The 12,474-nt window shown below is 45.4% G+C and overlaps 1 pseudogene; it reads left to right on the plus strand.

The window, feature by feature from the left end:
• Positions 1-11,188, plus strand: part of LOC123629883 — a 33,657-nt pseudogene extending 22,469 nt beyond the window's left edge.
• The last annotated feature ends 1,286 nt before the right edge of the window (positions 11,189-12,474 follow it).

The raw sequence follows: 12,474 nt of genomic DNA on the forward strand, positions 1-12,474 counted from the left end.
ACAGGTAAAGTTATAAATCAATACGTGGGAGGCTACATTGGAAGGGGTGGGGCTTACAGGTGGGTTTAAAAATTCTTTGACTTGTAATTGGCTAAAGACATGAAGCTTTGTCTAAAGGCTTGGAGTGTTTTAAGATAAGGAGGTGTTAATCAGAGAGAAGCCACAGGACTTACATTTGTTGTGTAAACTGAGGACCTGCAGGTCTGTCTTGCATCCCCTTAGGCCTGTTAGTGGGTTACAAAGATGTCCCCAAAAAGGGAGGGGGTGTGATAAGGCCTGTCTGACCCCCCTCCTCCTGGCAGACAGTTTAGTTTTAGGATATTCCCTTGGCCAAGAGGGGGTCCATTCAGTCATCCCATGGGGGGTGAGCCTTAAGATTTTATTTTAGTTCACAGGTCTGTAGGTTTAACTAAATTGCTCAGAATTATACAATAATTTTGTGGTCTTGATCATTAGGGAATTATAGGTTTAAAAATCTTTTGATTGTGCAGACATTTTTGTTATGATGGAAGACATTGTTTTACTATATGACTGATATATTCAGGAATATACTAGTCAATATGCCATATTTTGGGCTGAAAATAATGAAAGTTCAAGCGATGGAAAGAAAAATGAGTAGAAAAATAAAACTATATCTCTGATAATCTATAAGCAAAAATTATTTCTTAAAATTCCTATTTTATTCCTTTAGTAAATGCTTATATTTTACTCATATTTATAAGAAATGAACCTTTTAGAAATGAGGATATTTAATATTGACCAGTATATTGTGCGTTATAGATCATCCAGTTCTGTTTTGACTAATTTCCTGCAACTCCTGAAAAATTACTTTTCTGACCCACAATAAATGTATCACATTATATTTTGATCCTAGTATCTTCGTCTTACGACAGCTCAACCTGAAGTAGTAGCTCTATTAAATGTTTACAGAGAAGTAGCTTCATTCGATTAATAAAAGGCATGGCAGGTGATTACATTTCAATAATACCACTGGATTCTCCTCTGACATTTCTGAGGCCTCGCACAAGAATAAATGGGGAACTGTGTGTTATGTAGTATTTTTATATATATGGAGTTACGCAAATTAATGAATCAATCTCAGAAACTCACATAGTCTATCTTCGTCCTACCCGAGTACAACTTAGAAAGCTCAGATTCAAAACCACCCAGGGCCGGCACATGGTGGCACAGGGAGCCCTGAGTGTTGGCCGCCTGGGACCCACCACTTTCCGACTGTGAGGACCCTTGAGCGTGGACATGGGGACAGCCCAGCTGGCACATCCCAACTCTGTCCACTTGCCCCCCACTACCCTACACATAGCACCCCTTAGTCAGCCTTCAGGCCTGCGAAGAGGACAGCCTGCATCCTGGGAGTGGGCCCAAGGTCACTTGGGCAGTGACTTTGGGGGTCTGCGTTTGGGTGCCAGGAGCTTGTTCTGGAGGGACGGATAGTCTCGCTGTGAGGGGGGATGTGGCTGGGGGGGCCAGAGCGGATCCCCTAAAGCATGGGGACCAGTGAAGGCCCCCCGGCCAGGGGCTGTAGGTGCTGAGTGCCACCCCAGTCTTCCCGTCAGCGGATTTTCGCCTTGCTCCATTACTGTCGGTGGTTATTGTAGAATGCTCTGGAGACACATTGAAAATCAACTTTTCTTTCAAAAACTGAAGATTTTAAGTGAAGGTTTTCAAGTCATTTGAGACTTGGCTTTCTATCTTCATGGCATTAAATAATGATGTTTTTCATACATGGAAGTCCACAGATGTTAATGGGTTACAGTTTCTGTTTAGAAGCATTTACAAAAGAACATTTTGATCTTGTCTCATCTGTTATCAGAATAAGATGCAAAATGATTTCTATGCCTCCAGAACAATGATGGCATAGTAGAGTTAGTATAACCTTGAAAACATGTTGTTTGTTTCCTCCTTTCTGAAATGTCCGCAGGCTAAGTTTTCTGACTGCATTGCATGCCAGCCACTTCTGTCCATTCCAAATTTTTCATGTGGTGCAGAGTTGAACTTGGTCTAATGAGCTCGAGCTCGATTCTTGCATGGTTGGAAAGGCATGAAATGTAGGCTTGTGAGATTGTGCTGTGAGCAAACATAGTTCTTTCTTTACAATATAGAAGATCAAAGCCTAAATATTATAGCTGGCCTATACTAATGTCTAATAATCACTAATTAACCGAATCCTGACTGAATTCATTTCCTAGGACTGCCGTAGCAAAGTACCACAAACCGGGTGGCTTAAAACAGCAGAAACTTTTTCTTCACAGCTTTGGAGGCCAGAAGTCCGAAGTCAAGGCGTGGGCTGGGTCGGCCTCCCTCTGGACCCCCAAGGGAGGGTCTTTCCTGGCCTCTCACAGCTTCAGGCAGCCCCTCCGAGCTGCGCCTCCTTCCCCCCAGGCCAGCTTCCCTCTGTGTCTGCGTCCCCATTTCCTCTTCCAGTTAGTGTCGTACAACAGTCCACCCTAATCCAACGTGACCACTTTTTAACCCAATTACAGGATCACGTTGCAGTCATATTTCAAAGAAAGGTCATATTCACAAGTTCCAGGGTTGAGGACATAAATATATCTTTTTTTTTTTTTTTTAGAGACAGAGTCTCACTCTGTTGCCCAGGCTAGAGTGAGTGCCGTGGCATCAGCCTAGCTCACAGCAACCTCAAACTCCTGGGCTCAAGCGATCCTCCTGCCTCAGCCTCCCGAATAGCTGGGACTACAGGCATGCGCCACCATGCCCGGCTAATTTTTTCTATATATATTTTTAGTTGGCCAGATAATTTGTTTCTATTTTTAGTAGAGACGGGGTCTCGCTCTTGCTCAGGCTGGTCTCGAACTCCTGAGCTCAAAGGATCCACCCACCTCAGCCTCCCAGAGTGCTAGGATTACAGGTGTGAGCTACCTCACCCAGCCCATAAATATGTCTTCTGAGGAGACAGAATTCAAGTCATGACACTAACTATATGCTAAGCCGCCTTTGCTGTGGGTGATCTGGAGTCAGAAAGGAAACTTCCAGATCCAGAAGGGAGAGACAGAAGCATCCTCCCTCCCGATGCTCTTCCTTCCTTCATCCCCTGCCAGGTGTCCCTCTTTCATCCATTCTATTTTAGCAGGTAGCTTCCATGCTAAAATTTCCTTCATTGGTCTTTGGGGATATTAATTTCTGTTGTTTGGTGCAGCACTGTGTAGCAGACACTTGGTTTTCTTCCTGAGAGCCCCTTTCCTCACTCTAGAACCCGTATTTGGTGTAGGTCTCAGGGAAGATGAGTCTTGTCCCAGTGGCTACCCCCAGCCGATCACAAGGCAGCGCAGCTGTTCCTTCCCAGTGTGGGATTGGGCTGGGAAGAAGCACCTGACCCGATTGATTCTAAGTTACAAGACGTGCGTGGATATCAATGCGGATGAGGTGTCCTTGAGGGAAAGATTCTAAGCTCTTAAAAAGAGGCATGAGAGAGAAAGCCCTTTTGTTTATTTATTTTGTCTCTGGACATCCGTGTGTGAGGCTGTGTAAGGTCTGGAGATAGAGTCATTTTGCAAACATGACAGGGCCTCACCAAGGCAAGGCAGGCAGGACACAAGGATGACGCCGGATACTTAATAGTGTCCTTGATGTGCTCAATTGACGAACCCTGCAGCCTCCCTACGTCTGTGTGGTAGTGAAGTTTCCATGTTGACCCAGCTGCTGAGAGGAAAAGTCGGAAGCCTGTCTCTCCAGCAGTCTGGGAGCAGCTAATCCGCCCATTTTCAGTCAGCTTGGGTTGTTCGCCATAGTAATACACATGTATTCCATGCTTATTCTTGTCAGCCTCAGTCTGTGATTTCATTTTGAGCAATCATTTGGCATTTTTGAAATGGTTTGCCTATTGCTAGGCTGCATCTTAGTCCCTGTGCTTTCTGAAAAGACAAAGTGGAACACAAGAGGCATGTATGAGAAAAAAGTCATGAGATCTACAGCTCAAATAATAAATAGCCTCGTGTAAGGTCTTATTTCAAACTTGAAACTTTGGCCTAAATTTTAGTGTCCTTTATACAGAATGGATGTATTTCAGAGTGTTGGCTGTGTTACAAAGCTAACATCGTACATTTACCTGTTGTAATACATAATGAAATTAAAGGCATATTCCCCATCAAAAACACCGCCAAGTAGAATTGAATTTTAAAACTTCCAGCAAAAGACATGATCAGGTTTGCAAGTTGCTTGCCGTTGTACTACTTGATGTCATTCACAGTTGTTTGAGAATTTGCAAAGATTTCTCAGATGGGAGATTTTTATTCTAGCATTGCCGTCAATTTTCAGGGTCATGGAACTTCTCACATTCCCAAAATTCTTTTGATCACATGTTTGTGGTTCCCTAAATTTAACATTTTCTTCTTTTTTTTTTACTGGTACATGATAGCTGTACGCATTTTGGGGGTCCATGTGGTATTATGATGCCTGTATACAATGTGTAATTATCAAATCACGGTGATGGGAATATCCATCACCTCCAACACTTGTCTTTCTCTCTGTGTTGGGAAACCTAAAATTCTCCCCTTCTAGCTATTTTGAAATATACTATACAAATGACAATCCAAAAGTTTGAAATTCTAGCTTCCCCACACCTGTCTCTGTGCCCAGACCCACAGCTCAAACATCATTTCCTCATCTCACACAAGGTGGTGAGCTGGACCCAGCATTTCTAAAAGTTGCACACTGGGAACCCTAAATGGCAAGACAATAATAAATGTGCTTGGAACATAGACTCTCTTGGAAGGTCTCCATCAGAGATGAAAAACTGAGGGCCAATTTTGCAGTCTAAGTCATGACCTATATTTGTTTTCGTATCTGAATATTGAGTAAATTGAGACAGCAAAAAATGTGCCATGCAAACTCCAAACACACTGTATTCCTTCAGTAATACACATTCAGTAGTTTTAAAACTTGACAGAACACTCTCTTCCTTTTCTAAATGTCAGGAATGTGTTTCTAATGATGTTAGACCACAATATCATACGTTGCAATAGGTGCCACCACTTAAAATCCTTTGCCAGGATGTGAAAATTCCTTAGTCCAACATTCATAAACTAATTAGTGTGTTTTAGTATAAAACTAGCTTCATAAATGTAGACAGTGCATAAAGTGATTTTATTTAAAATAGGAATACTTCCACGAGGAATCTAGAAAAAGTTAAGTTCTGTGGCTGAATGCTGTGAAGAGAGGCTATGTGAGATGTAGTGAAATCAGTGGGGAATGGACGCATCTCATGGACAGGCATCGTTATTTTACTGGAGTTTGGAAAACCAAACTTGCTATTATGATAGATCATGCACCTATTTGACCCTTTAAAATAAAAAGCTTATTCACAACTATATTCTATGTTAAAACAATTCTCTCTTCTTAAAGAAAAAGAAATACTGTGAAGAGTTGTAGAAAACACGTGGGAATTGGAATTGAACAGACTCCAGTTTGATTTCAGTTCTTCCTCTTAATATTTGGACAATCTTAAGCAATTTTACTTCACCTTTTCTTTCCTTTTTTTCACAGAGTTTTCGTAAGATTAATAATGTATGTAAATCATTGGGCACATAGTAAAGGCATGCAAAAAACAGCAGCTGCAGGTAATAGCCGTGTTTCGGCACAGTGTGGCATCGGCCCAGGTGACGCAGGGCCAGGCATCAGTGGCTGCACTGGTTTCCCAGGGTGGCTGTAACGCTCCTTCCAGAACTCTTTAAGGGTGTCTTCAGAAATGCTTTAAAAATGAATAGTTAAGGCCTAGCGCGGTGGCTCACGCCTGTAATCCTGGCACTCTGGGAGGCCGAGGCAGGAGGATCACTCGAGGTCAGGAGTTTGAGACCAGCCTGAGCAAGAGCGAGACCCCCGTCTCTACTAAAAATAGAAAGAAATCATCTGGCCAACTAAAATATATATAGAAAAAATTAGCCGGGCATGGTGGCACATGCCTGTAGTCCCAGCTACTCGGGAGGCTGAGGCAGGAGGATCGCTTGAGCCCAGGAGTTTGAGGTTGCTGTGAGCGAGGCTCATGCCATGGCACTCTAGCCCGGGTGACAGAGTGAGACTCTGTCTCAAATAAAAAAAAAATGAATAGTTAAGATCTCCATGCTTTAAGTGAGATTTTGAAGTATGAAAACAGAAGCCATATACGTCCCACTACAGGAATTTCGTTTGCAATAGGTTTTGTAAAGACTTGGTTTTTGGGGTTTTTGTTTTTTAATTATTTGTTTTCATTCTTTCCGAATCTTCTCATTGGAAGACCTTGTTTATTTTTAGTTTGGTACCCGGAAACCTCTCCATTCCCCAGCAGTGTTCTGGTGGTCCTGGCAGTGACGGCGGTGGTCTTCCCTTTCCAGGTGCTTGGGCCTGTCTAGAGCGTTATGAGCAATGACAGCTGAGTCCTTAGAAGCCGTCCACCCGGGCAGTGAATGACGTCATGACGGCTACAACTCCGTTTATTTCTTTCACAAAATAAAATCATGCATAAAATTCCTAAGATTGACCAAGAAAAGGTTGAAGGCTGTTTAACAATTTACATAAGTAATCTTGACAATAAGTTTTTTGTTGAAACACAGTTCAAATGAAAGCAGAGGGGAAACCTTTTGGGTGGTTGGACACAATCCAGCAAGACCAAGACCAAACCACTAGGGCCTCGTAAATGACCTGGCTTCAGATCACTGACGTGCTGGCACCAATGGAGGGTAAGAAGAAAAACTACTTTACAAACGACAAACACACGGCAAGAATTCTTGTTTGGAGAGTCAGAAAGCCAGTGTTAGTGTTGATGATAGAGATTTTTAAAAGTCAGCTGTCTTGCTTTGATGCAGTGAATAAGTCTGTTTGGAAACCTCTTCAGAGCAGCAACATCATGACGTGACAACGGTCGGCTTTGCAAATCCTACCACCGCTTGTGTCCCTTCTGCCCCCAGGACCCTTGTCCTGCAGCTTCCTCTCCAGGTCCTGTCCCATTGGTTCCACAGCACTTTCAAGATGTCATTGGTTCTAGAAGGGAGAGTCACATCTATGTGTGATTTTCTTAAGCTTTCCTCATGAGAACAGTCCTGCAATAATGACTGTATGTTCTGAACATGCTGTTTGCCTTGGGCTCGTGTGCGATGAGCACACTTCCCGAAGGCCAACCAGTAGGGGACAAATACAGGGACCAGGTGACCCTCCATGTTTGGAAAGCCCCACGTACAAGCAGCAAGGACAAAAAGGTGCTGAGCTCAAATTGGGTGCTGACGCGACGTGACCAAAGTGGACAAGAGCGAGTCTCTCCTGATGGGTCCGTCTGGGGTCTGTGCTTACCTGGTTCCACCCATGGGCAGGGTGCAGAATGGCACCACTGGCAGCTGGCAGCCTGGGGAGAGGGCTCACGGCGGTTCCTCTGTGTACACGGCTAATGCTCTGCGTTAGTCTCAGCCTTTCGCACTTACATGGGCACAGTCAAGATAATAACAATGCCACAAAAGCACAGCGTATGACTAGAAGGGGACAGATGGCTTTCCCTGGCATGACAGAGCCATAACTGAAGGGCGAGGCTACATGACGCTGATGTCAGCTCGTCTTTATTTTACCATCTGGCTCCTTGTCTAGGGCTCCCTCAAAAGGGATGTCCCCGCTACCCTGCGCCGGGGCCTCCTCTCCCACACGGCAGTCCGTGCGGAAACACAAAGGAGGTGGATGGTGCTGGTGTTCTGCGTAAGCCCCATGCCAGGCTTGTTACCAGAAGCCTCTTCCTTCACCCCGGCTGGCTTCCCCTTCGCAGCCAGGAGTCTCCACTTAAGTCCTTTTTAATGAGAGGAGCTCAGCGCTCACTCAATGGTCCCCACCTTCCTCGTAAAGGAACTGAGCTCCACCCCCCCCAGCAGCCACTTCCGACAGCATCCCTAATAGGAGCCTGACGCCTTCCTGTGACGCCTATTCAGCGCCTGCACTTCTCGTCTTCAGAACCAACAGTGCTGTTTTTCAGAACAACAGCATGGTGTTAAACTCACCCCATTGGAAATCCGACCCCATCACCCCCTGCTCTCCCGAGTCAGCTTGCAGACTGAGGGTTACGTGTTCACATACCGGCCCATACGGATAATCCAGACTAATGACAGGCCTGGTCGCTCACGGATGAATATCGAAAACTTCACCAGTTTGAGCTTATTCCACTGGAGCTCTGCCTCGACGATCATGTCGTTGGGTGAAGACTATTCACGGAAGAGAGGTGTTCAGTGCTCAGAGAAGAAAGGGCAGAGTACAAGAGCTGCTTCTGTTTCCAGTTACTTGAGTGATTTTTCAGGGGCTAAATAAGCCACTTTATCTAGAAGTGCTTAAACAATTGCTTAAATAATGCATGGGTGAGGGGAGGCTTTCTGAATCCCAGTGGTGCCTTTGATTTGAGAAAGATTCGTTACAGGTTCCCAGACCTGCTTGTGGACATCACCAGGACATCCGTTCTACTATTCTCTTTGTCCTTGTTTCCAACTGGTGGCATTCTTCAAATACAGAGCGGCATGGTAAAAAATATTTGCAGCACAAATTTTATTCTGATTCATGATTGGAGCAAATATCTGCCCTGAAATTTACCTTTAGAGAATTTTTTAAATCATTTAATAGAAAATTTAAAACAAACATTCTATTTTTTTTTCCACATCCTTCATTTATTTGGCATGACCCAAACAGCCTTGCCTCACATTGCGATCAACTCTCTCCACAGAGGTAGAATTTCTGAAACGCTGCTGTATTTCACCTGTCATTTGCGTGTGGAATCTTTGGCAAGTGGTCTGGGCAGAGCTGGTGACATCTCTCAGAGCAGAGTGAGACGTGCACACAGCCGCTCAAGTGTTGCTCGTACCTCGGCAGCCTTGGCACAGCGCTCGGTGAACTGTCCAAAATCTGTGACTTTTTCCATTTAGACACTGATTTCCTCATTCTAAGAAAGGACATTATTCATCTTTAGAAACAGTGGTTCTCAAATTGCAGTACCCAGGCCAGGAACATCAACATCAGCCAGGAACTTGCTAGAAATGCACACTCTCAGGCCACACTACGAGATTTGAACCAGAAACTGGAGGAGTGGGGGCCACCAGCCGGGTTTAACAATCCCTCCTGGGGCTTTATTGCACACCGAGAGCCACTTAGCAGAAGAGCAGACTTTACCTGCTGTGAATTGGGTGACACAGAGTGGCAGTTCTCTTGTGCTGCTGAAAGTCTGACAGAGCAGGTAGCACTCACTGAACCATCTCCCCCTTGCTGTGCGATGTTGTAATCACAACTTAAAAATCTGATCAATAAGATACAGAAGACCTTAAATAACCTTTTAAGCCCCTGGCCTTTACGACAGACATGCTGAAATTTCAATATTTTCTTGTTCTCACCCAAATCCATTTTAACACATTAATCATAGTCTTTTAAACAGGAAGCCAGTTGGAAAGGGGTGGGGGAGCAGTCACAGGGCAGGACGGCAGCAGAAACACCGCAGATTTGTGCAGAAAGTATCGTGCCCAGGAAATAACCCTCAGGCTATGCCTGTTCTAAAAATTTTCAAAATAAGTCTCTTCATCTGTAGGATCTTCCCTTTCTTCATTAGTGAAGCTAAATCTCGGGTTCAGAACGTTGTCATCTTGCCTGAAAACTCCGTGACCTTCTCCTAATCAGCTTTCTTCTTGAGCAAATTTCTTTTTTGTCTTCTCAGATCAGCTCTAAATACAGCCACGCAAATACTGTTTTCTGTTGCTGCGTATTGACTTGGCACACTGGTAATTTCCTTTAGTCTTTTTCCATGACTCTCCCAGCGCGCATCTCGAGCACGCATGGCTTTTGTCATCTTCACCAGGCTTCTTGTCCCTGTGTGGTCTTCTCTGTGTATTTACTCATGAACTTCTACCCATACCGTTATTTCCTTTAACCTGGACTTTGAGTCTTTTATCTTTGCCTTTTTCCACTGTCTACTTAGTATGGGACAGCATCCCCTGGCTTATGAACAGGTGAGCTGAGGAGCTGGCCATGGTGGCAGGGTGAGCTAAGGACAGTCCCCTCCCTTGTGAGTGAAACAGCTTAACACACAATCTCTCTGCAGAGAAGAATGAAGGTTCCTGAGCGCAAGAGACGACAGACAGTCATCCCGGTTGGCCACGCGGAGTCCTCGTGTCTTTACCATCACCTGCTCATTCTGGACATCTTGCGCCATCTCCGATTCCATGGCAACCCTGTTTCCATGTCTCTTGCAGCCTCCAGCATACCCCATGCCTTTGTGCAGATTACAAAACAGTGGTCTCTCTAGGGACATCAATGATAAAAAGACACACCCAGAGGCAGACAATTTTACAGGACCCCTTGGTTGGACAAAACACAGACAGGTGGCCCTTCCGTTAGGTGGGTGTTGCCCTCAGGGCTTGGCAGGTCCAGCCTGGGCTGGATTCCATTCCCACCCCACTGCCTGTCCCGGTGCCTTTGCTTTGTGCAGAACTGCACAGTCTGATCTGCGGCGCTGCTGTCTCTGCCCCCTTTCCCACTGCTGTGTCTAGAGCAGCCGTTCTCCAAGCACAATTCTTGGACCGGTGGCACCGTCACCTAGAGACATGCTGGAAACACAAGCTCTCAGTCCCCACTGCAGAGTTCCTGGCTCAGCAAGCAGCAATCTGTCTTTAATCAAACCCTCCAGATGATTCTGATGTACACCAGAAAAGCACTTGGCACACAGTAGGTCTGCAGTAAATGCTTGTTTGTTGAATGAATAAATGAATTTCTCCTTCACAATGAAGCTCAAGCACCCTCTCCTTGAGACAGCCCCTTCCCCAGCCTCCCGCTTGCTCGGCTCTGTCCTCTCCGTGCTTGCACGGTGCTCCCTGCCGCCGTGCGCTGGGCCGCGGTGCTCTGCGAGAAGCTCTCTCCGTGCCCTGCCCTGGCTCTCCACGAGCACAGAGATGGTGGTGCCCAAGCTGCACCCCTGTCACCCCCAGCACAATGCTTGGGCCACGCTGGAGACCCAGTTCACGTGGGCAGAAGACACAGCAAACAGCAAACGATAAAGTCATCACTGGGCCTGGCGTCTGTACCTGCCCAAAGACCATGGGATTCCAATCAATTCAAGAACCCATGCTAAGAAGAAACTATTTTGTCATTATGCCTCAAATGTGCCATTTCCTCTTGTTTAGTTGTTGTGCATACTCACAGTTTAGTAATAAAATTTGTTTATTAAAATATTTAAGCCACTTGTGATTTGTCCAGGGCAGTGTTTGTGTCCGTTTCTAGGCCTACGTGTAAATGAGGTCGGGGGCTGGACCTAACCGGACCCTCGAGATGCTGATCCAGTCACCGGCAGGAGGACAGGAGGCTGAGAAGGTGACTTCTGTGGGTGACGCTCCTGGAAAGGGAATTTATCGTGATGGGAAATGTTGGTCCACGTCTTCCTTTCTAGGCACCTGCTGCTCACGTTACCTCAAAGGACATTTTTATCAGGGTTTTCCCCTTCCACTTCCCCACTGGTGTCCTCCTTCAGCACAGCATATGAAGGGTTAGATGATAAATCTATAAAACTGCTTTACCGTAGAACAGGAGTATCTGAAGAAACTAGTTTCACATGGCGTTTCAGTGTTCTAAGACGGCCGTAACAGAATAACCTGAGACTGAGTGGCTTAGAGAACAGAAATCAGTTTTCTCACAGTTCTGGGCACCACAAGTCTGGTATTAAGGTATCAACAGATTTGGGTTCTTCTAGCAACTTTCTCCTGGACTTGCTGGTGGCTGCATTCTCACTGTGTCTCCACCTGGTCTCTCCTCTGTGCTCATCCCTGGTATCTGTCCGAATTTCCTCCTCTCACCAGTCAGCTGGACGAGGCCACCCTGACAGTCTCATTTAGTCACCTCCTGAAAGGCCTTCTCACCAACTGCAGTCACATTCTGAGGTGCTGGGGGTTAGGGCCTCCACATCTGACTTGGAGGTACTGGAAACTCAGTTCAACCCTTACATATGGGGAAGCAAAGTAACGGGTCTCCTGTTCTTGAGTAGAGTCGGGAACAGGTTCAGCCACTAATCAGGATTAACTTGCAGACGTTCTTTCCCAGGTAGGCAGATGCACTGTTTGCCGCCCCCTTCTACCTTGGTTATCTGCACCCAGACTTGTCTGAATCGCTGGATCCCAGCCCCATGACAGAGCTGTCCAGCATCTGTCCTCTTACTTTTCTGGACATGCAAGCCCACAGTTCGCTTCACTTCACTGTTCCTGATTTTATCCAAAAATCTTTGAATTGTTCCTTCAATCTCTCTCATCTTCAGCAAAGCATTTTTTTTTATTATTGTTGTAGTAAAATATACATAACATAAAATTTATGATTTTAACCATTTTAGGTGTACAATTCAGTGTCATTAATTACATCCACAATGGTGTGTAACCGTCATCATTATTCCCAGAATTTTTCATTATCCAAAACAGAAACATTGTACTCACTAAACAATAACTCCCCAATTTCCGCCCCCCACCCTCACCCCCGCAA

This window comes from Lemur catta, unplaced genomic scaffold, assembly GCF_020740605.2.
Source record: "Lemur catta isolate mLemCat1 unplaced genomic scaffold, mLemCat1.pri scaffold_62_ctg1, whole genome shotgun sequence".
Taxonomy (NCBI): Eukaryota; Metazoa; Chordata; class Mammalia; order Primates; family Lemuridae; genus Lemur; species Lemur catta.